The sequence below is a fragment of the Lutra lutra genome, chromosome 10, assembly GCF_902655055.1.
Source record: "Lutra lutra chromosome 10, mLutLut1.2, whole genome shotgun sequence".
NCBI classification, from domain to species: domain Eukaryota; kingdom Metazoa; phylum Chordata; class Mammalia; order Carnivora; family Mustelidae; genus Lutra; species Lutra lutra.
In genome coordinates this window covers 71307920-71334017 of record NC_062287.1, presented here as the reverse complement: position 1 = coordinate 71334017, position 26098 = coordinate 71307920, and the positions used below count along the sequence as shown (strand labels likewise).

General features: G+C 35.3%; 1 protein-coding gene across 9 annotated transcripts in view; it reads left to right on the top strand.

The window, feature by feature from the left end:
* SOX6 (SRY-box transcription factor 6) overlaps positions 1-26098 on the top strand; it is a 637684-nt gene that overhangs the window by 103307 nt on the left and 508279 nt on the right. For 8 of the 9 annotated variants that reach the window (XM_047691366.1, XM_047691365.1, XM_047691362.1 and 5 more), the window contains exon 2: positions 23888-23959. The exons of the other annotated variant lie outside the window; for it this stretch is intronic. The gene's annotated coding sequence lies outside the window, so the exon portion shown is untranslated. The remainder of the gene's footprint in view (positions 1-23887; positions 23960-26098) is intronic. 9 annotated transcript variants of the gene reach the window in all.

Genomic DNA, 26098 nt, shown 5'->3' with positions numbered 1-26098 from the left:
CCTTCAGAATTCTCAGATCGTTTTTGAGTCCATAGTCTCTCATGGTTCACCTCCCCTTCCAATTTCCCTCAACTCCCTTCTCCTCTCCATCTCCCCTTGTCCTCCATGCTATTTGTTATGCTCCACAAATAAGTGTAACCATATGATAATTGACTCTCTCTGCTTGACTTATTTCACTCAGCATAATCTCTTCCAGTCCCGTCCATGTTGCTACAAAACTTGGGTATTCATCCTTTCTTTCTTTTTTTTTTTTTTTTTTTTTACAGCTTTATAAACATATATTTTTATCCCCAGGGGTACAGGTCTGCGAATCGCCAGGTTTACACACTTCACAACACTCACCATAGCACATACTCTCCCCAATATCCATAAACCCCCCCCCTCTCCCAACCCCCTCCCCCCATCAACCCTCAGTTTGTTTTGTGAGATTAAGAGTCACTTATGGTTTGTCTCCCTCGCAATCCCATCTTGTTTCATTTACTCTTCTCCTACCCCCTCAACCCCCCATGTTGCATCTCCTCTCCCTCATATCAGGGAGATCATATGATAGTTGTCTTTCTCCGATTGACTTATTTCGCTAAGCATGATACCCTCTAGTTCCATCCACGTCGTCGCAAATGGCAAGATTTCATTTCTTTTGATGGCTGCATAGTATTCCATTGTGTATATATACCACATCTTCTTTATCCATTCGTCTGTAGATGGACATCTAGGTTCTTTCCATAGTTTGGCTATTGTAGACATTGCTGCTATAAACATTCGGGTGCATGTGCCCCTTCGGATCACTATGTTTGTATCTTTAGGGTAAATACCCAGCAGTGCAATTGCAGGGTCATAGGGTAGTTCTATTTTCAACATTTTGAGGAACCTCCATGCTGTTTTCCAGAGTGGTTGCACCAGCTTGCATTCCCACCAACAGTGTAGGAGGGTTCCCCTTTCTCCGCATCCTCGCCGGCATCTGTCATTTCCTGACTTGTTAATTTTAGCCATTCTGACTGGTGTGAGGTGATATCTCATTGTGGTTTTGATTTGTATTTCCCTGATGCCGAGTGATATGGAGCACTTTTTCATGTGTCTGTTGGCCATCTGGATGTCTTCTTTGCAGAAATGTCTGTTCATGTCCTCTGCCCATTTCTTGATTGGATTATTTGTTCTTTGGGTGTTGAGTTTGCTAAGTTCTTTATAGATTTTGGACACTAGCCCTTTATCTGATATGTCATTTGCAAATATCTTCTCCCATTCTGTCAGTTGTCTTTTGGTTTTGTTCACTGTTTCCTTTGCTGTGCAAAAGCTTTTGATCTTGATAAAATCCCAAAAGTTCATTTTTGCCCTTGCTTCCCTTGCCTTTGGTGATGTTCCTAGGAAGATGTTGCTGCGGCTGAGGTCGAAGAGGTTGCTGCCTGTGTTCTCCTCGAGGATTTTGATGGATTCCTTTCTCACATTGAGATCCTTCATCCATTTTGAGTCTATTTTCGTGTGTGGTGTAAGGAAATGATCCAATTTCATTTTTCTGCATGTGGCTGTCCAATTTTCCCAACACCATTTATTGAAGAGGCTGTCTTTGTTCCATTGGACATTCTTTCCTTCTTTGTCGAAGATGAGTTGACCATAGAGTTGAGGGTCCATTTCTGGGCTCTCTATTCTGTTCCATTGATCTATGTGTCTGTTTTTGTGCCAGTACCATGCTGTCTTGATGATGACAGCTTTGTAATAGAGCTTGAAGTCCGGAATTGTGATGCCACCAACTTTGGCTTTCTTTTTCAATATTCCTTTGGCTATTCGAGGTCTTTTCTGGTTCCATATAAATTTTAGGATTATTTGTTCCATTTCTTTGAAAAAAATGGATGGTACTTTGATAGGAATTGCATTAAATGTGTAGATTGCTTTAGGTAGCATAGACATTTTCACAATATTTATTCTTCCAATCCAGGAGCATGGAACATTTTTCCATTTCTTTGTGTCTTCCTCAATTTCTTTCATGAGTACTTTATAGTTTTCTGAGTATAGATTCTTAGTCTCTTTGGTTAGGTTTATTCCTAGGTATCTTATAGTTTTGGGTGCAATTGTAAATGGGATGGACTCTTTAATTTCTCTTTCTTCTGTCTTGTTGTTGGTGTAGAGAAATGCAATTGATTTCTGTGCATTGATTTTATATCCTGACACTTTACTGAATTCCTGTACAAGTTCTAGCAGTTTTGGAGTGGAGTCTTTTGGGTTTTCCACATATAGTATCATATCATCTGCGAAGAGTGATAGTTTGACTTCTTCTTTGCCGATGTGGATGCCTTTAATTTCCTTTTGTTGTCTGATTGCTAAGGCTAGGACTTCTAGTACTATGTTGAATAGCAGTGGTGATAACGGACATCCCTGCCGTGTTCCTGACCTTAGCGGAAAAGCTTTCAGTTTTTCTCCATTGAGAATGATATTTGCGGTGGGTTTTTCATAGATGGCTTTGATAATATTGAGGTATGTGCCCTCTATCCCTACACTTTGAAGAGTTTTGATCAGGAAGGGATGCTGTACTTTGTCAAATGCTTTTTCAGCATCTGTGGAGAGTATCATATAGTTCTTGTTCTATCTTTTATTAATGTGTTGTATCACATTGATTGATTTGCGGATGTTGAACCAGCCTTGCAGCCCTGGAATAAATCCCACTTGGTCGTGGTGAATAATCCTTTTAATGTACTGTTGAATCCTATTGGCTAGTATTTTGGCGAGAATTTTTGCATCTGTGTTCATCAAGGATATTGGTCTGTAGTTCTCTTTTTTGTTGGGATCCTTGTCTGGTTTTGGGATCAAGGTGATGCTGGCCTCATAAAATGAGTTTGGAAGTTTTCCTTCTATTTCTATTTTTTGGAACAGTTTCAGGAGAATAGGAATTAGTTCTTCTTTAAATGTTTGGTAGAATTCCCCCGGGAAGCCGTCTGGCCCTGGGCTTTTGTTTGTTTGGAGAGTTTTGATGACTGTTTCAATCTCCTTACTGGTTATGGGTCTGTTCAGGCTTTCTATTTCTTCCTGGTTCAGTTGTGGTAGTTTATATGTCTCTAGGAATGCGTCCATTTCTTCTAGATTGTCAAATTTGTTGGCGTAGAGTTGCTCATAGTATGTTCTTATAATTGTCTGTATTTCTTTGGTGTTAGTTGTGATCTCTCCTCTTTCATTCATGATTTTATTTATTTGGGTCCTTTCTCTTTTCTTTTTGATAAGTCTGGCCAGGGGTTTATCAATCTTATTAATTCTTTCAAAGAACCAGCTCCTAGTTTCGTTGATTTGTTCTATTGTTTTTTTGGTTTCTATTTCATTGATTTCTGCTCTGATCTTTATGATTTCTCTTCTCCTGCTGGGTTTAGGGTTTCTTTCTTGTTCTTTCTCCAGCTCCTTTAGGTGTAGGGTTAGGTTGTGTACCTGAGATCTTTCTTGTTTCTTGAGAAAGGCTTGTACCGCTATATATTTTCCTCTCAGGACTGCCTTTGTTGTGTCCCACAAATTCTGAACCGTTGTGTTTTCATTATCATTTGTTTCCATGAATTTTTTCAATTCTTCTTTAATTTCCTGGTTGACCCATTCATTCTTTAGAAGGATGCTGTTTAGTCTCCATGTATTTGGGTTCTTTCCAAATTTCCTCTTGTGATTGAGTTCTAGCTTTAGAGCATTGTGGTCTGAAAATATGCAGGGAATGATCCCAATCTTTTGATACCGGTTGAGACTTGATTTAGGACCAAGAATGTGATCTATTCTGGAGAATGTTCCATGTGCACTAGAGAAGAATGTGTATTCTGTTGCTTTGGGATGAAATGTTCTGAATATATCTGTGATGTCCATCTGGTCCAGTGTGTCATTTAAGGCCTTGATTTCCTTGTTGATCTTTTGCTTGGATGATCTGTCCATTTCAGTGAGGGGAGTGTTAAAATCCCCTACTATTATTATATTCTTGTCGATGTGTTTCTTTGATTTTGTTATTAATTGGTTTATATAGTTGGCTGCTCCCACGTTAGGGGCATAGATATTTAAAATTGTTAGATCTTCTTGTTGGACTGTTCCTTTGAGTATGATATAGTGTCCTTCCTCATCTCTTATTATAGTCTTTGGCTTAAAATCTAATTGATCTGCTATAAGGATTGCCACTCCTGCTTTCTTCTGATGTCCATTAGCATGGTAAATTCTTTTCCACCCCCTCACTTTAAACCTGGAGGTGTCTTCGGGTTTAAGATGAGTTTCTTGTAGGCAACATATAGATGGGTTTTGTTTTTTTATCCATTCTGATACCCTGTGTCTTTTGATTGGGGCATTTAGCCCATTAACATTCAGGGTAAGTATTGAGAGATATGAATTTAGTGCCATTGTATTGCCTGTAAGGTGACTGTTTTTGTATATTGTCTCTGTTTCTTTCTGATCTACTACTTTTAGGGTCTCTCTTTGCTTAGAGGACCCCTTTCAATATTTCCTGTAGAGCTGGTTTGGTATTTGCAAATTCTTTCAGTTTTTGTTTGTCCTGGAAGCTTTTAATCTCTTCTTCTATTTTCAATGATAGCCTAGCTGGATATAGTATTCTTGGCTGCATGTTTTTCTCATTTAGTACTCTGAATATATCATCCCAGCTCTTTCTGGCCTGCCAGGTCTCTGTAGATAAGTCTGCTGCCAATCTAATATTTTTACCATTGTATGTTACAGACTTCTTTTCCCGGGCTGCTTTCAGGATCTTTTCTTTTTCACTAAGACTTGTGAATTTTACTATTAGGTGACAGGGTGTGGACCTATTCTTATTGATTTTGAGGGGGGTTCTCTGAACCTCCTGGATTTTGATGCTTGTTCCCTTTGCCATATTGGGGAAATTCTCTCCAGTAATTCTCTCCAATATACCTTCTGCTCCCCTCTCTGTTTCCTCTTCTTCTGGAATCCCAATTATTCTAATGTTGTTTCGTCTTATGGTGTCACTTATCTCTCGAATTCTCCCCTCGTGGTCCAGTAGCTGTTTGTCCCTCTTTTGCTCAGCTTCTTTATTCTCTGTCATTTGGTCTTCTATATCGCTAATTCTTTCTTCTGCCTCATTTATCCTAGCAGTGAGAGCCTCCATTTTTTATTGCACCTCATTAATAGCTTTTTTGATTTCAACTTGGTTAGATTTTAGTTCTATTATTTCTCCAGAAAGGGCTTTTATATCTCCCGAGAGGGTTGCTTTAATATCTTCCATGCCCTTTTCAAGCCCAGCTAGAATCTTGAGAATCATCATTCTGAACTCTATATCTGACATATTACCAATGTCTGTATTGATTAGGTCCCTAGCCTTTGGTACTGCCTCTTGTTCTTTTTTTTTGTTGTGAATTTTTCCGCCTTGTCATTTTGTCCAGATAAGAGTTTATGAAGGAGCAAGTAAAATACTAAAAGGGTGGCAACAACCCCAGGAAAATATGCTTTAGCCAAATCAGAAGAGATCCCGAATTGTGAGGGGGGAGAAAGGGGATAAAAAGGAGTTCAGAAAGAAAGAAAAAAAAAAAAAGAAACTATTAAAAAAAAGAAAGCCGATAAAGAAAAAATATAAAAAGAGGAAAAAAATATATATATTAGATAAACTATTTAAAAAACGTTAAAAAAAGAAAACGGTGAAAGTTAACAAAAATTCAGCAGAAGAAGAAAAAAGAAAAAAAAATTGAAAAAGAAAAAAAAATTAAATTAACTGCGAGGCTAAATAATCATGGGGAGAAAGCCATGAGTTCCGTGCTTTGCTTTCTTCTCCTCTGGAATTCCGCCGCTCTCCTTGGTAGGTGAACTTGGTCCTGGCTGGGTTTCCCGTTGATCTTCTGGGGGAGGGGCCTGTTGTAGTGATTCTCAAGCGTCTTTGCCTCAGGCGGAGTTGCACCGCCCTTACCCGGGGCGCGCTGAGTCATCCGCTTGGGTTCGCTTTCGGGAGCTTTTGTTCCCTGAGCGCTTTCCGTAGAGTCCGGAGGACGGGAATGAAGATGGAAGCCTCCCGGTCTCCGGCCCGGAGGAGCCGAGAGCCCGGGGCCCCACTCCTCAGTGCGCCCTCAGAGAACAGCGCCCAATGTCTCCCGCCACCCTGGCCTCCGGCCACGCTCCGAGCTGACCGAGCCTGTGACCGGTTCAAGGCAACCCCGAGCTGAGAGTCACTCCTCGGCTCTGTCTTTGCAGCCGGCTTCCCCGTTCTAATACCGGTAAGCTCTGCGACACTCAGACACTCCCGATCCTTCTGCCACCCTGCGGGACCTGAGGTCGTGCTGACCCCGCCTGGGCTTCCAGTTAAGCCTCTGGAGCAATGTCCCTCAGCGGAACAGACTTTTAAAAGTCCTGATTTTGCTCTGTTGCTCCGCCGCTCGCCGGGAGCCGGTCCCTCCCCCCGCGGTCTATCTTCCCGTCGCTTTGGATTCACTTCTCCGCCAGTCCTACCTTGCAGAAAGTGGTTGATTTTCTGTTTCTGGAATTGCTGTTCTTCTTCTCTTCAATCTCCCGTTGGATTTGTAGGTGTTTGCAATCTTTAGATAAGCTATTTAGCTGATCTCCCGCTACCCGAAGTAGTCTCAGCCTGCTACTTCTCCGCCATCTTGACTCCTCCCCCGAAAAAAGTTTTTATTTAAATTCCAGTTAGTTAACTTACAGTATAGTGTTAGTTTCAGATGTGCAATATAGTGATTCAACACTTAGTTATAATAATTGGTGCTTATCACAGCAAGTGAACTCCTTAATTCCTGTCACCTATTTAACCCCTCCACCTCCTCTCTGGTGACCATCAGTTTGTTCTTTCTAGTCAAAAGTCTGTAAGGAGGGCACTGGGCATTATACACAACTAATGAATCATTGAGCCCTACATCAAAAACTAATGATGTACTTACTATACATTGGCTGACAACATAATACAAAAAAATCTAAATAAATAAATAAATAAATAAACATTAAAAAATAAAATAAAAGTCTGTTCTTGATTTGCCTCTCTTCTTTTTTCTTCCCTTTGCTGATTTGTTTTCTTTCTTATATTCCACATATGAGTGAAATTCTGTGGTATTTGTCTTTCTCTGACTGACTTATTTTGCTTAGCCTAATACTCTCTACCTCCATCCATGTTGTTGCAAACGTCCAGATTTCATTCTTTTTTTATGGCTGTAATATTCCATTGTATATATACCACATTTTTTTTTTTATTCATTCGTCAGTTGATGGACACTTGGGCTGTTTCCATAATTTGGCTATTGTAGATAATGCTGCTATAAACACTGAGGTGCATTATCCATTTGAATTAGTATTTTTGTATTTTTATTGGTAAATAACTACTAGTGCAGTTGCTAAAGTCAAAAGAACATGAGAAACAACAGGTGTTGATGAGGGTGTGGAGAAAGGGGACCTCCCCCCATGCTGTTGGTGGGAAGGCAAATTGGTGCAGCCACTCTGGAAGACAGTATGGAGTTTCCTCAAAAAGTTAAAAATAGAACTACCCCTTTAAATTTTTTTAAATAAAAAGCATTTTTTTATGATTATACAGGGATTAAAAAAAATGTCATCAATGAATATAAAAAAATCCAGGCAAAAGAGAAGTAGAGAAAAAAGAGAAAGTTTAATTTATAATCATAATAACCTTTTGCTAAAACAAACATATCCTTTGTTTTTGTATTTATACATATATATGTATACATATATAGAGACCTCAATACTCATAAATTACATTTTGCAGCATGTACTTGTGTGTTTGTATGTATATATACCCATACAATAATTTACATGCTTTTATAGTAATGGAAAAAATACATATGCTTCCTAAGCCTTCCCTCTCCACATCCCCCCAATAGGCTGTAGATGTCTTCCTTGTTGATAAATATGGATATATGCCACAACTGAATGACTACATTATACTCTCTTTTGTGGTTGTACACTACCTATTCTAATATTGATGAACATTTGGTTTTTCTGACTTACCTCAGTGAACATTTTTTTACATATGCCTTTTACCCACTTGTCCAGTAATGTATTTAGGATAAATAGAAATATAATTTTTGTATCAAAGACATGTGCATTAAATATTTGGGTATATTAGAAAGGGCATTTTTAAACTTTTTTTACTTACTTTTTTTTCCCGTTATTTTAAGTTTTTTTCTATAAATGATATAGCAAATGCAGAATTGTCAAATTGCCCTCCAGATAGTTGATGCTATATTACATTTTGATCAGTGAATGGGAATGCCCAATTCCTCATGCTTATAAACATTGAATATTAACAATATTGTAAGTTTTTGCTGAAATGTTATTTTGTATTGAGATATTAATTATATTACATAGCATTTAAAAATTGTGATATTGAATATATTTTTTAGCTTATTTGCTGTTTCCATTTTCTCATTTGGAAATATTCCACTTATTTTTGTGCCCTATCTTACTATTTTTTTATTGATTTAGGAGCTTTAGAGACTCCCTTTGTTATACCATATCAAAAGTATACTTGTTTCAATTTGCGGTTTTTATTTTAACTTTGTTAATAGTCTTTTGTTAATATAGAAGTTTAGAATTTTTAATGTAGTCAATTTTATTAATCTTTTCCTTGTTTTAATGTTATGCTTAGAAAGATGTTTCTTATCCAAAGATATACAACTACAGGGGTGCCTGGGTTAAGCATCTGCCTTCCGCTCAGGTCATGATCCCAGGGTCCTGGGATCAAGTTCTGCATTGGGCTCCCTGCTCAGCCGGAGCCTGCTTCTTCCTCTCCTGCTCACCTTTCTTGTGCTCTCTCTCTCTCTCTGTCAAGTAAATAGATGAAATTAAAAAAAAATTAAAATAAAAAATAAAGCTAATGATCCTCAATTAAAAATAAAGATCCTAAGTATATAATCTTTCTATTATTTTTAAATAGTTTAAATTTTTTAAAAGATTATTTATGTTTTTAGTTTTTACATTCAAAAAATTCATCTGGAATTTATTTTAGTATAAAGTGGTAGGGACTTAATGGAATTTTTCCCCAAATGTCTACCTCTACTTATTGAATAGTTTATAACTTATTGAATAGTTTATAACTTATTGAATAGTTTATTGTTTCTCAACTGAGTTGAAGTATCACTTATATCATATAATATACCCTTCTATAAACTCATTTATTTCTAAATTTTCTGTTGTTCATTTATCTGCCTGTTTTTCCTGTGCCAATAACATACTATTTTAATTTTTGTACTTGTGTAATATTTACATTAAGCCTTTTAAATCTAAAATTTATTTAGATTATTTTATTCTTGGAAAGAGATAAAATTTGTGTATTTAATTTTTGAAATCACCTCAAATATAAATTATTTATTTGTTGCATAAGATAACATCCTTGACCTTAGAATTTTTCTCTTTAAGTTTTATAAGTTTTCATATAGTGTATATGATATACATCATAAAAAAATTTCATTTTTTAAGGAGAAAGACTCTTCTCTCTAGTAAAATTGTTCTGGGAGCTGCTCTTGAGGTAGAAGATGCAAGGATGATTTGAATTAGAGGCTGATATGTGGACTTGGCATAGTGCCTCTCCCAGAGAACTCTGGTGGGTCAAGCACAGGAGTAGGATCAGAGCACAGAAGTAATAGGATTTAAAATCTTTTAAAAGAGGGGCACCTAGGTGGCTCAGTGGGTTAAGCCTCTGCCTCCTTCAACTCAGGTCATGGTCTCAGGGTCCTGGGATTGAGCCCCGCATTGAGCCCCTCATCGAGCCCCACATCGAGTCCCACATTGAGCCCCACATCAGGCTCTTTGCTCAGCAGGGAGCCTGCTTCCCCTCCTCTCTCTGCCTGCTGCTCTGCCTACTTCTGATCTCTCTCTGTCAAATAAATAAGATCTTTTAAAAAAAATCTTTTAAAGAAGCTCTTTTAGCATCAGGACCAATAGGTTTTCAAAGGCCTAGATTCTGAAATGTAAAGGAATGCTGTTTAAAGTAAAAAGGACAGTGCTCTAGTTTTGAAACCAGAGATTGTGAATTTGAGTGCAAATCCTGCCAAATTACTACCTTTGTGAATATCTAATCCCACTGAGTTTCAGTTTTTTCATTTATAAAATGAAGATAGTAATCCCAAAGTAATTATGAGGGTTTAATGGGAAAATAATCGAACAATGGTTGGCCTATAGAATTTGCTTCATAATGCCTGGTCATCTTTTTTTATTGTGGATCCTGAGGAAACAAGGTTGATGGGAATAAAATTTAGGGCTGGGGTTTGAGTCTTGGAGAGTTCTGTGAATTTATTTCATCTCTGCACATTAAAAAATGCAGGGTTTTTGTCCCAGTGCTAGCATGAGAACACTAATGTAAGAAAATTAGAATTATGTAGTGTGTAGCAGGGTATTTTCCCTATGTACACACACACACACACACACACACACACACACACACACACACACACAGTTCTAGCAGTCTCATCATGGATCTCAGAAAAAGAAAGGGAAATTAGGAAAATTCCAGGACAATAAGATACAGAAATTGGTAATTAATTAGAATGGGGGGAGATGAGAAAGTATCGGCATCAGAGAAATGTATTTAAAAATCCAGTGATTTACCCCATTTCCATTTTGTAAAGTGCCTTTTATCAGATGAGTTAAGTAGGATCTTAAGTATCCCTTTCTACAGATGGAAGTAACAGGAGACATTTATGTTTCTTATAGAATGAACATAAGTCTAGTGATTGGAAACTCTGACGGAAAATGAAAGCTCTGTCGTCAATTTGTCATATGGTCCTAAGTCAGTTATATGTCCATTTCCTTGTCTGTAAACTTGGGTGCATCTCATTCTGGTATCTCTAATTTTTTTTTTTCATTTAGGGAAAGAGGTAATTATATCTGATAGATGCCAGGTGGGATCTTGTATGGGTTTTACAGTGAAATGTTCAAATTGATAGGAAAAATAGGCAGCAAAAGGATAAAGGTCTTTCCTCCATGATTCTCTCCATTTGTTTCTGTGTTTTTGAGAGTGAGCAAAAGACTTAGTAAGATCTGGGAAGGACTAAACTATAATGTGTGACTGAGCTCCCCATGGGTATGCAATGTTTAGTTATTGAGTTTAATGATGGGGTAGGATTGCCAAGGACACAGCTCTCGGGTCATTTATTCCTGAGACATCCTTCTTTAAAATGTGGGTGGTTATATTAGCTACCATGTCATTGGTGTAAGTTGTGACTTGGGCATAGTTCAAGGAAAAAGCAAAAATAGGAATACATTTATAGAAGACCTTTCTATTGAACATGTTCATATCTCTAAATTTTGCTAAAACTTTGGAAGCTAGATAGTAGTATCTCCATTTCCTATGCATATTCTTTATTTATTTATATATTTTTAAAGGATTTTTAAAAAGATGTTATTTATTTTTTTATTTTTTTATTTTATTTTTATTTTTTTTTAAAGATTTTATTTATTTATTTGACAGAGAGAGATCACAAGTAGACAGAGAGGCAGGCAGAGAGAGAGAGAGAGAGGGAAGCAGGCTTCCTGCTGAGCAGAGAGCCCGATGTGGGACTCGATCCCAGGACCCTGAGATCATGACCTGAGCCGAAGGCAGCGGCTTAACCCACTGAGCCACCCAGGCGCCCCAAAAAGATGTTATTTTTAAGTAATGTTTGTACCCAGTGTGGGGCTTGTACTCACAACCCTGAGATCGAGAGTCACATGCTTTACCAACTGAGCCAGCCAGGCCCCCCTCCTGTGTGTATTCTTTATTTCAGAAAAGGAGATTATATAGCTTTATAATCCGTTTTCTTCACCTAACAAATCTCACACAAAATTGTCTTCTTTACTAGACTTCAAACTTCTTGAAGTTACCAACTCTATTCATTTTTGTTTTTTTGTTACTTAACATAGTGTATGGTGCAGAGCGAACAGTAAATGATGAATAACTAGGACTTATTCTAGAATCAGTACTCTTAGGTAATTAGCCATAGTCACCAGATCTTTATTTTCTGCTTCTTTTACCATCTCTCCCCATTTCAATTTCTATCATGAACTGAACAATGCTTAAAAAAATACAAAATGCTGTATACATGTTATGTAGCAAGACCATATTGACTCTGAATTCACATAAATTGTTCTGGTCTGAATCCAGTTGATAATGCAGTTGCTATTTTTATAATCTTATCCTAAGTACATATTTGCACAACAGGCGGTGTCAACTCATCTAAGTAACTTGGTGTTATTTGCCTTAAATTATGATACCTTAAATTATAGGGCTCTATTACTGAAGTCATTATTTGTGGTTAAGAGGGAGTGGTACTGAGAGTGGTAACAAGAAGAGTTTTTTTAATGAGTATCAAAATGGACCCTATCTTTAGATGTCTTTAAATTTGTCTTGATTTAACTACCTAGAAATTGCAAAGAACAGTCCTTGCTCCTTTGTCTATTAGTTTACTGCACAGAAAATAGTGGGCTGATTTAAAAAAAAATGTATGGGCTTTAAATTAGTACTTTTTGCAAGCTTTTGTTAAATTATTGCTTTTAAAATGTTCTGACACTTTATTTTGTGAGCAGGACTCTGGAGAGAAAACTCAGCGGGGATGGAATCCTTTCCTTTTTCTGGGTATGGTAATGCACTGCAAATGTTGAGACTATTCTAACTATAATATTTATCTTACAATGAATCCAAATTGTCAGTTGCTGGAGATCTGGAATTGGGCTTTATTGTTCTTTATCCCTAGAGGTTCCAATTCATGTTATGTATCCTGTGGGCTCTCAGAAGTGTTAATTGAATTGCTGGAGAATTGCTTGTATCATTCTCAAATTAAGAAAAAAAAATACAACTTCCTGCAATAACTAAGACTTAATTTTTAAGTTAAATTTCAGTATCTAGCATCTATTCCTCCTTACATTTAAGAAAATATTTTACTTTATTTTTAAAAAAGATTTTATTTATTTATTTGAAAGAGAAGAGAGTGAATAAGTGATAGAACATGACCAGGGGGAGGGAGAGAAGCAGACTTTCTTGCTGAGCAATGAGCCTGATGTGGGACTCGATCCCATGACCCTGGGATCATGACCTGAGCTGAAGGCAGTCACCTAACCTACTGACTGACTCACTCAGGTGCCCCCCAAATTTTAATTTTTTAAAAGCAGGAATTCCAAAATCATTGAGAATCTTTTCCATAAGATAAAACATTTTATAGAGTTACTAGATTTTTGTTTATGCACAAAAGTTTTTGTGAGCTTACCCACATTTAACACAATTGCCTTTTAGTCCAGCAGTTATTAAATTTTAAAGTGCATAGGAATTACCTGGGGGCTATGCTTTACAATAGAGTCCTAGGCCATACTCTCAGAATTGCAGAACCAACAGCTTAAGGTGGGACCCAACAGTCTTTTTTAAAAAATTAATTTTAATAAGCATCCCAGGTGGTTCTGATATAAGGAGTCTGAGGATTATTGTTTGATAATCACTTTTTTCTCCAGTCCTACTCACACAAGTCTTTCTCTGACTTCTGTTATTAAACTAATACCATGTATGTCTGAAACTAGATAGGCCACAAGAAAAAAAAGATATATTAAAAGACACAATAATATGTGTTATTTCCAAGAAGGATATTTTGCTAAGAAAAGCATTGGATGTGAAAGAAGACATGAGAGAGGACAAGTTTATGGAGTGAAAATTCTAAAATATATTCTGAATGTCTTTTTAGCCCACTGCTAATTTTCTCTTTGATTCTGATCAAGTGACCCTGCTGCCTTATGTTGTGTTTATGAATTTTTTTATAGTCAAGACCTCAAAATTCAAGAGTTTTAGGGATTAAGTTATAGGTGATTCTATAAATAGGTTTTAGAAGTTTGTGGTCTATATTTTTGTCTTGGTTCACAGCAGTCGCTGCTTTTGTAAAGGATAAGACATGCTCTCTTCTAAATAATCTCATTCATTTTTCATGTAGACACAATTTTTATACTGACTATCCTTGTTCACAGATAGATCTTCTTGAATTGTTATTTCAGGAGATCAGTAAGTGTTGGCAGTTGTGAAAACACGTCAAACTTAGGCAATTTTACCTCTCATTTTCTATTATGCTGCATGTGTTGGTAGAGGTGAACTAGTGGGCCTAGAAAATGCAACATTAATTTCTCTTTTTCTGACCCAGGAATACCTTGCTCTGACCATCTACAATGTGTTAAAGTTGGCCTAGGAAATGTTACATTAAAGTGTAAGCATATACTTCCAGTGGATGTGGATGAAGTATAAAATTGCAAAATCTTTGAGTGGTAGGGACTTTTAGAGGAGAACTGGCACAGTAGTTCTTGAATACCATCTACAGCTAGGCTGGCTTTAACAATCACCTGTGGAGCTTTTAAAAAGTGGAAACTCTTGGCCCAGTCAAGGAGATTCTCATTTAGTAAGTCTGTAGCAGGGCCCGGAAATTCAAACTTTCTAAAAGCTTTCTAGATGATTATAATTAGCTAAGTCTCATTGTAGGAATTCTTTCTCCAGTATCCCCGGCAAAGGGTCACCCAGCTTTCACTTTGACAACTCCAGCAACAGATCTCTATTTTGGGAGGGAACTTATTCCATTGCTTTTCTTTTCTTTTACATTTTTTTTGATTTAATTTTAAATTTAAATTCTAGTTAACATATAGTATAATATTTGTTTTAGGAGTAGAATTTAGTGATTCATCATGTAACACCCAGTGCTCATCACAAGTACCCTCCTTAATATCCTCCTTCAGCAACCCTTACTTTGTTCTCTAGTTAAGAGTCTGTATTACTGTTTGCCTCTCTTTTTTCCTCCTGTGTTCATCTGTTTCATTTCTTAAAGTCCACATTTGAGTGAAATCATATGGGATTTGTCTATGACTGACTTATTTCACTTAGCATACTGTACTCTGGCTCCAACCATGTCATTACAAATGGCAAGATTTCATTCTTTTCAGTGGCTAAGTAATATTCCTATATATAGGAATATATTATATATTATGTTACATTATATTATATATATATCTCACCTCTTTTTTATCCACTCATCAGTTGATATTATATATATATATATATATATATATATAATATCACCTCTTCTTTATCCATTCATCAGTTGATAAATATTTGGGATCTTTACATAATTTGACTATTTTTGATAATGCTGTTATAAACACCAAGGTGCTTGTGTCCCATTAAATCAGTATTTTTGTATCCTTTGGATAAATACCTAGTAATGTAATTGTTGGGTCATAGGGTAGTTCTATTTTTAACTTTTCAAGGAACTTCCATTTTCCAGAGTGGCTGTACCAGTTTGCATTCCCACCAAGAGTATAAAAGAATTCCCCTTTCTCTGCATCCTTACCAACATCTCCTGTTTCCTGTGTTGCTAATTTTATTTTATTATTTTTTTTTAGCCATTCTAACAGGTGTGTGGTGGTATCTCGTAGTTTTGATTTGTATTTCCTTGTCGATGAGTGACACTGAGCATCTTTTCATGTGTCTGTTGGCCATCTGGATGTTTTCTTTGGAAAGATGTCCATTCATGTCTGCTGTCCATTTTTTTTTAAAGATTTTATTTATTTATTTATTTATTTGACACAGAGAGAGATAGAGATCACAAGTAGGCAAAGAGATGGGCAGAGAGAGGGGGAGAGAGAGGGGGAAGCAGGCTCCCTCTGAGCAGAGAGCCCGAGGCTGGGCTCGATCCCAGGACCCTGGGATCATGACCTGAGCTGAAGGCAGAGGCTTTAACCCACTGAGCCACCAGGCGCCCCTCTTCTGTCCAGTTTTTAACTGGATTATTTGTTTTTTGGATGTTGAGTTGGTAAGTTCTTTATAGATTTTTGGATACTAACTCTATATCAGATAACCCATTTGTAAATATCTTCTCTCATTTTGAAGGTTGCCTTTTAGTTTTGATTGTTTCCTTCACCATGCAGAAGCTTTTTGTGATGAAATCCCAGTAGTTCATTTTTGCTTTTTTCCCTTGTCTCCAGAGACATGGCTACTAAGAAGCTATGACAGATGCCAAAGAGGTTGCTGCCTGTGTTCTCCACTAGGATTTGGATAGTTTCCTGTCTCGGATTTAGGTCTTTCATCCATTTTGAATTTATTTTTGTGAATGGTATAAGAAAGTAGTCCAGTTTCATTTTTCTGTATGTTGCTGCCCAGTTTCCCAACACCATTGCTTCTAAAGATTTGTCTGGACTGAGCTAAAATCCATCACATTTTAATTCTCTCCCACTAGTATTGTTCTTTCTTTTGGAAAGAAGACAGATATACTAACTTGTAATCAGCATTTACCATATTACATTCACTGTGCTAGCTACTACCTCTTTGTTGGCTTGAAAATATTAAACTAGATACAATGGAATATTATTCAGCCATCAGAAAGGATGAATATCCCAGCATGGATGGAATTGGAGGGGATTATGCTTAATGAAATAAGCCAAGCAGAGAAAGACAATTATCATGTGGTTTCACTCATATGTGGAACATAAGTAAAAGCATGGGGGGCCATAGGGGAAGGGAGGAAAATCTGGAGGGGGAGAAATCAGAGAGAGAGACAAACCATGAGAGACTGGACCCTGGGAAACAAACTGAGGGCTTCAGAAGGGAGAGGGTAGGAGTAGGAGGTAGTAGGGTGCTGGGTATTAAGGAGGGCACGTGTCGTGATGTGCACTGGGTGTTATATGTAACTAATGAATCATTGACTACATCAAAAACTACTGAACATAATAAAAAAAGAATGTTGTAGGTGAGCAGGAAAAATTATCCATTTTGTTAATTCTTGATCCTTGAGTATAGTTTCCAATACTTTGTGATGAAATGGAAAGTATACATTTCTTGAGGAAGGTCACATGTGTGATTGAGTTACAAGCTGAACCTCATTTTTACTTGAACCTCATTTTTTACTTGACAGAATGGCCAAAACACACATGTGGTTATTCAGATAGCTGCTTGGCACACATAGTCTCAAAAATAAGCAAAGTGAACCCACTGGCCTTTTTAAGAAAAGGAACTGGCATTGCTGTCAATAGTAAAATTTGAGCTTTCAAGAGAAAATTAATAGTTTGGAAAACTTGTATCCACCATCACCAACTTGATGACTTACCAATAGTTAAAAACTTTTCCGATAAGATTGTTGATGGTGTTAACAAATGTGATTTTTAAAAAAGTTGAATAATGAAATACGTCAATGTTTTGAAAATCTGCGCAACTCATTAAACTGATATTTTCCAAATGAACCAATGCATGATGCTACAAAATCATGCAGGGATAAAAGATGCATTTAACAAAGATCAGTGGGTTATAGAAGTAACAGAATACAAAAAATTCATTTTCAGGGGCGCCTGGGTGGCTCAGTGGGTTAAGCCGCTGCCTTCGGCTCAGGTCATGATCTCAGAGTCCTGGGATCAAGCCCTGCATCGGGCTCTCTGTTCAGCAGGGAGCCTGCTTCCTCCTCTCTCTCTGCCTGCCTCTCTGCCTGCTTGAGATCTCTCTGTCAAATAAATAAATAAAATCTTTAAAAAAAAAAATTCATTTTCAGATTTCATATTGCAATTCACCTCTGAGAAACTATTACTTGTCAAATTTTGATGTAAAAAAAGAATAGCTACAATTATTTGGAAAGGTGATTGAAACACTCTTCCTCTTTCCAACTTTTATCTATGTGAAGATAGATATTTTCTGCATACTTCCACCAAACCATCATATCGCAATGGACTCAATGCAGTAGTACCTATGAGAATCCAGCTGTCTTTATTAAACCAGGCATTTTAAGAGATTTGCAAAAATACAAAACAATGCCAGTCTTCTAATTTTTTTTGTTTTGGCAAATATGCTTATATTTTAAAAGTATGTTATTTGTGTTACTTATGAAATATGCTCATCATCAAATGATTGTTATTTAATAATTTATTTTATTTTAAAATTATTTTAACTAATTTATCCCTCAGATTTAGTTTCTAATATAATAAATATAGATAAATGTGACCAGAGACCTTCGGGATTTTCAATAATTTTTAGAAATGTAAAAGAGTCTTAGACCAAAAGAGTTTGAGAACCACTGTTTGAGAACCAGTGGAATAGACGGTCTCTGAAGTTCATTCCAATTAACAATTTTTAGAACATGCAACCATTCTAACGTAACATGGTTCCTGTGAGATTTCTTAGCCATTCTCCTTGGAATTCTTGTCAATGTCCCTTCTAAATTGTAGCTCTCAATACTGAAGATGTAGGTTGAGTGACATAGAATACATGAATAGGCTACTAGAAGTAGCCTTTAATAATAACTATCCTTGGAGATCTTTAAGAAAAGGGGAAATTCCTGTTTCTTTGAGGAAATAAGTTCTTGTTCCAGGAAAGCAGAGTGTTGAACTAGGTAGCATTTTAAATTGTCCTCCTTGATGCCTCAGAAATACTTTTATTTTTGCCTTAGTTATAAATGTCAGTAACTAAACCCTCATTTTCCATTCACTATTGTGATGTTCTTTATTAGCATTTGCATTGAAAAAATTGGGCATTAGCTTGATATCAGTTCCTTTGAAAGATGACTTTTACATTTCACTTTTATAGTTAATTCAAATTCTACATAATTTAGTATAAGTATTAAGAAAAAAAGGAAAGAAGAATTATGGAGTTCAAGAAACAGGGCTTTAGCCTACAAATGCTATCTATAAACAGCTAAAGTGATAATAGTAGTAAAGAAGGTTTTAAAATTTTTAAAAAATTGAGGCAGTTTAGGGGAGAATAGCAGTTGTAATGAAAAATAAAATCTCCAGGAAAACATTCATATTGGCAAATATATATGGATTTTTTTAATTGCCTCCCTAATATTTATTTCTTTAAAATATTTTATTTTATTTATTTATTTATTTATTTATTTATTTAATGAGAGAGATAGGGACTGTGCATGCTCGAGCAGGGGCCTATGGGCAGAAGGAGAAGGAGAAGCAGATTTCCTACTGAGCAGGGAGCCCAACCTGGGACTGTATCCGAGGACCCTGAGACTATGACCCGTGCTGAAAGCAGATGCTTAACTGACTGAGCCGCCAGACACACCTCACTAATTTTTATTTTGTTTTATAAAACACCAGGCATTGATATCTTTTCAAGTCAGTTGAGAAAATAAATGCTTTAAAGGGAGTTGTTTTAATTCAATATCTCATTATGTATGACATTATTAAAGTCAATGGTTCCATCTATTAAAAAAATTTTAATCTTTGACATGAGTTTTAAACATGCAATAGTTTTAATTTAAAGTAAAGGTGAACAAATTTTGTTACACGTGTTTTTGGAAGCACTTCTGTACTTCAAAAAAAAATACCTCAGAATCATGGACTCTCAGGGTTGGAAGGTCATTTAATACAACCATCCATTTGATGCTTGAAACTTTTTGCTAAATCAAATAATAATAATAATAATTAAAAAGGACGGGGATAAAAAAAGAAATGGGTGTGGCTTAGAGACAGCTTTAAGCAAGATTTAAAAAATCTAGTTTGAAAGCTTTTAAAGTGTAATTATACAGGGAGGTGGCAGTGTTTTTATTTGCTGTTTACTTTTGATCTATTACCTATTTTTGGTAGAGTGAAACATGCTTTTGTAAAAATGTTTATGGTTTCTTGACTATGTCAAAGGACTTGTTTGAAGTTGCCTTGTAATTCAGAGGTTTTTCTTTTTGTAACTAGTATTAGTGTTTGGCTTTGGCTGCCTGAGTAATAGCAAGTTAGTCTGGATTTGGGTGACTACTTTTGAATAGATAATATACTGAATTTTAGAAATAGCTTTATTGTTTGTGGACAAATTAGACACGTTAAGTATAAATAAAGCTAAATAACACCAACTTATAAGAATAAGACAGTAAAAATAAGCCTATATCTCACTCAATGTTAACATTTTTGATAAACTGAATGTTACTTTGTGAAACTTGTATGTGCACATGTGTGTTCATGTACACATACTTGATTTTCTCTAAGTTGATGGGTTATTATACATGTATTTTTAAAATTCAATAAGACATTTTGGTGATCTTTTTATATCAATAAATATATATTTATATCAGAATATTTAATGATTATAGAGTAGTGTTATATGTATGTATCATAGTTTACTTATTCATTTAGTGGGTTATTTCCAATTTTTGGCTGTTATAAAAATGTTATAATGAACATACATATTATATATATCTATATCATATATATATATATCCTTTATATATATATATCATATATATATGATATATATCATATATATATATTTTTAATATTAAATTTTATTTTTTTCAGTGTTATTCAAGGTTCATTGTTTATGCACAACACCCAGTGCTCCATGCAATACATGCCCTCCTTAATACCCACCACCAGGCTCACCCAACCTCCCACCCCCCTCCCCTCCAAAACCCTCAGTTCCTCAAAGACCACAGTCTCTCATGGTTTGTCTCCGCGTCCAGTTTCCCCCAACTCCCTTCTCCTATATATATCTTTTAATATTTTTGTGATTAGTTGGTTCCTTAGGATAATTTTTGGAAGTAGCATTGCAAATTCAAAGCATACTGACATTAAAAGTTTTAACACTTACTCTCAAATTAACATTCAGAAAAGTTGTACTCAGTTTATAATATCCTCAATGGTATATGAATTTTTTTGCGGGGGGGAGATGCCTGGGTGCTTCAGTTGGTTAAGCATCTCCCTTTGGCTCGGGTCTTGATCCCAGGGGCCTGGGATCAAGTCCCACTCCCACTCCCTGCTCAGAAAGAAGCCTGCTTCTCCCTCTGCCTGCTGCTATTTTATGAGCCTATTACTATATTTCTTTTAATTATTTGTGGTTCCAAGTAATTGTTTTTTAAAATTTTCTAATTCTGTGAAAAATATATAATAAAACATTTCCACAGCTTTAAAACTACTAACAGAAATATGCCTAGCTTTGTAAAGAAAGAAAATTGAAGAAATGGAGTGAAAATTAAAAAAAAAAAAGAGACAGCTTGTGCTGTCTCTCTCTCTCTCTGATAAATAAATGAATAAAATCTCAAAAAAATAAAAAAAAGAAAGTGGTTTTTTTCCCCAAACCCTCACTAATACTAGTTTTTGTCCAGTTTGTAAAATATTTTGCCAGTATTTTAGGTGAAAATATTTTATTTATATTTCTTTGATTGTTAGTAGGTTATACACATTTTTGTGTTATTGGATATTTACATTTCTTCATTTGTACATTTCTTCTTTGTATTCTTTTTAATATATCGAAGTGCTTATAACAATGCACTTTTTATTTAATAAATGAAGGATGTACAAAAGATTTGACAGAGAATATGAACCTGGTCACCACCATGGTCAGATACAGTAGTCTGTGGCCCAGGTTGAATTATTGATAGTTTTAAGAATCCTTTAGGGGAAAGACCATGACCTTAAAAAAGAAAAAGTTTATCTATCTATTGAGATATAATTATATTACATATAACATTGTATTAGTTTTAGGTTTACAACATAATGATTTTACTTATTAAAAAATGTTCATGTTCATATTGTCTGGCACAGTCTCTCACCCATGGTTATCATTTGCTAAATGAAAGAATGAACACAAAGAATAATGGGACAATCCATGGTGTTTGGGTGTTCTGAGGATTCATTTTCCTAAACAGATTGTGATTTTCTAGAACACATTTGCTCTGGTAGTTATTCTCTATCTTTTTAGGTTTGGGCTGCCCTCAAGACAAAGCAGTCACTTTTATTTAGGAAATGATCTAAGCTTTTCTAGTTCTTTAAAGAAGTAACTTACTTCAAATTGTGTATTGATTCTTGTGAGTTAATTCTTAACTCTTTCCCATCATAAAATGTTACTTGTTTATTTCTAAATTGTCTGCAGGAGGAAATATGCATTAAGGTTTTCTTTTTTATAGCAATGAACTGTGTGATTTTAGAAGCTTATGCTTTTTACATTGTTTGCTTCAAAATGCACCAATAGTATAAAGCAGTTGATAATGAGATTCAGAGTTGCTTTTACCGTATGTAGTAAGACTACATTGATATGACAAATGAGATTTATTGACTTCATATTGATGTATATTAGAATATTATTTGCCTTGAATGTCTAGAATCTGATTTGTTCCAATTTAAAATATTTCCAGAGTTAGAGATCTTAATTTCTGAAGAGTCCAATGACTGAAAAATTGAGATATATGTCAGCAACAGTATTTTTTGGATGCATTTTATTTTATCCCCCATCATTTAAATACAAATGGAGGAATGGGCTATCTTGTGTATTTTGCATAATTCCAATTCATGCCTTCAAAGGAATAGTTGCCAGAAAGACAAGGTGTGATTATTTTTATAATATGTAAGTATTGGATTCTCCCAGAGTTTGTGCTTTTGGATAAACAGTATTTTGCTATAGATTTATTTTGTGGATAACTTCATATTATAATTTATAACTCAGGGCAGGATAAAATGTAAGAATAGCTTATATCAGAACAAGTATTCTTTGCTGGATTTCAATAGTACACAGAGTGTGTCCACATAGTGTTATCTGGTGTTCCAGATAAAATTGTTCTCCTGGATCTGAAAACATCAGAAAGCTGTGAGAAAGGAAATGGTGTTATGCCAAAAATAAATTCAGAACTACCTTTCCTGGCCAGACCCTTCTGTACTTGTATCCATGGAAGCAGGCATCATAGAATTGTTGGAAACTAGTGAAACTGGAGTGAAGAAGGCCTGAGGCACCATTTACAAAGAGAAGGAAGTCTAGTGAAGAAACCTGATAGGTGTATTAACCATCAATACATAAAACTCTCCAAATGCCCAGGACTTTATTTTCTATCATTTCTGACTGGAAAATAGGATAAATTATCTGGGCTAAGTAGGCAAAAGCATATTATAGAAGCTGGGGAAAGGCTAAGTTAGATATTTATTTCACATCTCAACTTCAGATGCCTAGTTCATTATAGCCATTTGCACTACAAATATAACGTTGGAAATAGTGTTTCCTAGAAATGATGTTGATCAAGATCCATTTTTTTCCAAAATGCATTTTGCTTAAATCCAGTTAGCTAACTATACAGGTTAGTTAACTAACCTAGATGTTTACTAGCTATATTTAAAAAATATGAATTAAATAAAACTAATCTCTAAGTCTAGGAAAGTTTCTGACCTACATTAGGAACTCAAGCTCCATTATTATTTTAAGTTGAACACTACTCATAGCCATTCTCACATTTTGGAAAGAATATGGCCTTTGCAACAAAGTTTCTTTGTTTTCATGGAACTAAAAATGTGCTGTATTTAGACCAAACAATAAAAATAAACTACCAAACTACCTTCTAATGCATGGGGGTTCTGGAGAGAGGAAACCATAGATATTTAAAGGCATAAAGTGACTCATTGCGCTAGTTAAAACTTTTTACAAGGCTCGCTCTGTGTGTGTGAGTTGCATCTGTTACCTCTTCAGCCAGAACTAAAGTGTGTGCAAGCAAAAGAATTTTGGATTGACTTGTGCTTTATTGAGAATGCATTGCATATAGACTAAGTATCTAAATGTGTTCCATACCTTCGACAGAACAAAAAGTGCATCTTTTCATTTTTATTCTACCAATAAGAGATTCCTGTTGGGCATATCCAAGGTATTTTCCTTGAAGTGCATTCATTTTAACTTGCAGACATAAATTCAACATGTTTTTTCAAATGTAAGCCTCTATTCCCTCAAAAATTATTTTCTCCCTTTTGTTTTTACTTATTGATACTTTAAACACCTACTTTATGATTGACTTTTTTTTTTTTTTTTAAGCCATAGTGGACAGAGGTATGGTATTCCTAGAGGTAGGACAATGGAATAAGTGTCTCTTTTGGTATTATTATCTTGGAAAAAGTTGTTAGAGTAGATGGGGACAACTGCCCGAATTAAGACTAGTGTAATTTGTAGGCAGAATGTATATACTTCTTTAATAGAACATATAAGTGCAAATTACTTATATTTTTAAATTTCATTTTCTGTCTAAACTTTCAGGTCACTTTCATGAATTCAAAGGCAATTTACCAGTGATTTCTGGGTGCTGGGGCTGATTTTTTATCCGTATTTGTAAGTATTGGTTTATTTATTACTTTTCTCATTGCATAATGAAACAGTTATGGTTTATAAGCAAGAACTCAATTCTTTTTGCATGTGAATTTTTATTATTTTTTCCGTTACTTTAAGTGTTACTAGGTTTTTGCAAGTGTTTTCTTCAGAGGACTATAGAAATAGTACCAGTGGTGAAAAATATCCCAGTTTATTGTGATTTTCAGTGAAATAACACAATGGCACTTGTTACAATAAGCTGGAAGAATAAATATCTTACTTTTTGAAGATGGAGCTCAATTATAGGAATGAATTACCTTAAAAGGGCTAGTCTATATACACATGAATAATTTACCCTGGTAACTTCTTACAGTCTTCTGGTTGTCTGGACTTGAAAAGTGCTGTGACTGTGCACATAGAAAAGATGTGAGATGATACAGAATTCAAAGAGCTGTCAGCACATGAGGAGATTATTGAATGTATAATGTGTATCCAAATGGGGGTATTCCTGCTTTCTTCACCATCCCCAAAACACTATTAAGTTTCAAATGATATTTGGAAGAACAAAGATAGCTTTTTCTCAGAAAAGAGGTAATTTCAAGAAAAAAAATGGAATGAACTTGATCAATTACAGTATTTAAATTGATATATATTTATTATATAGAAGTAGTTTAGAGTATGAGGTGGGTATTAAAAATGTCTGCATATATATAAGAACATATTTAAGTAACTCGAGTTTAAAATATATTTATGTGTGTATATTGTTGGAATCTAAGGAGCTCATGTAATTTCATAGCAACAAAGAAGAAACTTGTCCTCTGTTAGTGTACTCCTACAAAGGAGTTTAATAAGATAGACTTCAAGGAAAAGTATTTTAAAACACCCAACATTATAAATTCGAGTTTAAGCTCTTCAATATTTAAGCAGAGCACAGTGAATATTTATTTAAAACCAGCTTTATCTTTCTTTTAGTAGTAGCATTGATTGGGACAGCATTTTGAATCAACTTAAAAATAGATCTGAATGTTTAAAATTGTTTAATACATTTTGTATATATTTAATGCTTTATGAATGAGTACATTATTTTTATGGAACTATCAATTCACACTTTATTATTTGAAGACTTAATTCTTATGTAAAACACAAAATATTTAACTGCATAGCTCCTTTGGATTAAATATAAGCTTTTAATTTGTGTGAGGTCTCATAGTGAGGACTAGGATGCAAAGAAGATGGAGAAAGAAATGTAAAGTATCTTTGAAGGGCTCTCATGGAAAAGGATAATTCCAAGGAGTTGAGCTTATCCTGTTAGAAATCTGAGTGAAAGGAAACAATTTTGAGTTGTTCAAATCTTATCTAGTTGCTTTGTCCTTTCTTTTACCTCCTTTCTCTCTTTCCTATCATTCAGTCATTTCCTTTAGTAAGTTTTTAGGAAGACTACATTTTTAAAATGACAAATACAAGACAATTATTGGCAGTTCAACCAAAATGACTTTTATTAAAATATTAAAATATAGTTTACATTTCTCATTACCCAAAGGCTCTCTTTTCTGATTTCTTTAGTCTTCCTCTGTGTTCCCTCTCTACCAGACATACACAGGCTAGCTTTGAATGGACGTGATCCAATTAGCTGAGATTTTTCTAGCGATCTAACAGAGACTAAAATTAGAAGAAAGGATACTGTGGCTATAGTTTTCATATGGTTACTTCTGGAGTTCAACTTAAAAAAAAATCCTTTAGTCAGTTTTGTCTGATCATGTAAGCAGAAGTCATCTAATCATTTAGGCCCAAAGTAATTGTTTTTCAGTCTTGAGAATTTCCATGTTAGTTTAGGGCATGGACTTTGTTGCTCCTCAATTCAGTGGTCTCAAGCTTTGTTAGGGCCATTTTCTAACTGTGGAACCTTCTTATTAAAGGACTAGCAGGATGCTGTGACTAAGATAAGTCAGATAAAATTAACATGGCATCCAGAATGCTTGAGTTCCTATTCCTTTCAATTATTGCAGAGACTACCACTTACACAGAATGCTGAGGTAGTTAAAGCAATGGAAATATTTATTTAGTCTGGCCTAAGAACAAGCAAATGGGATCAGTGACAATGGCTTCTTTTAGGAACTTTAATTTCCATCCTGGAACTGCTTATTTGCTACATGATCTAAG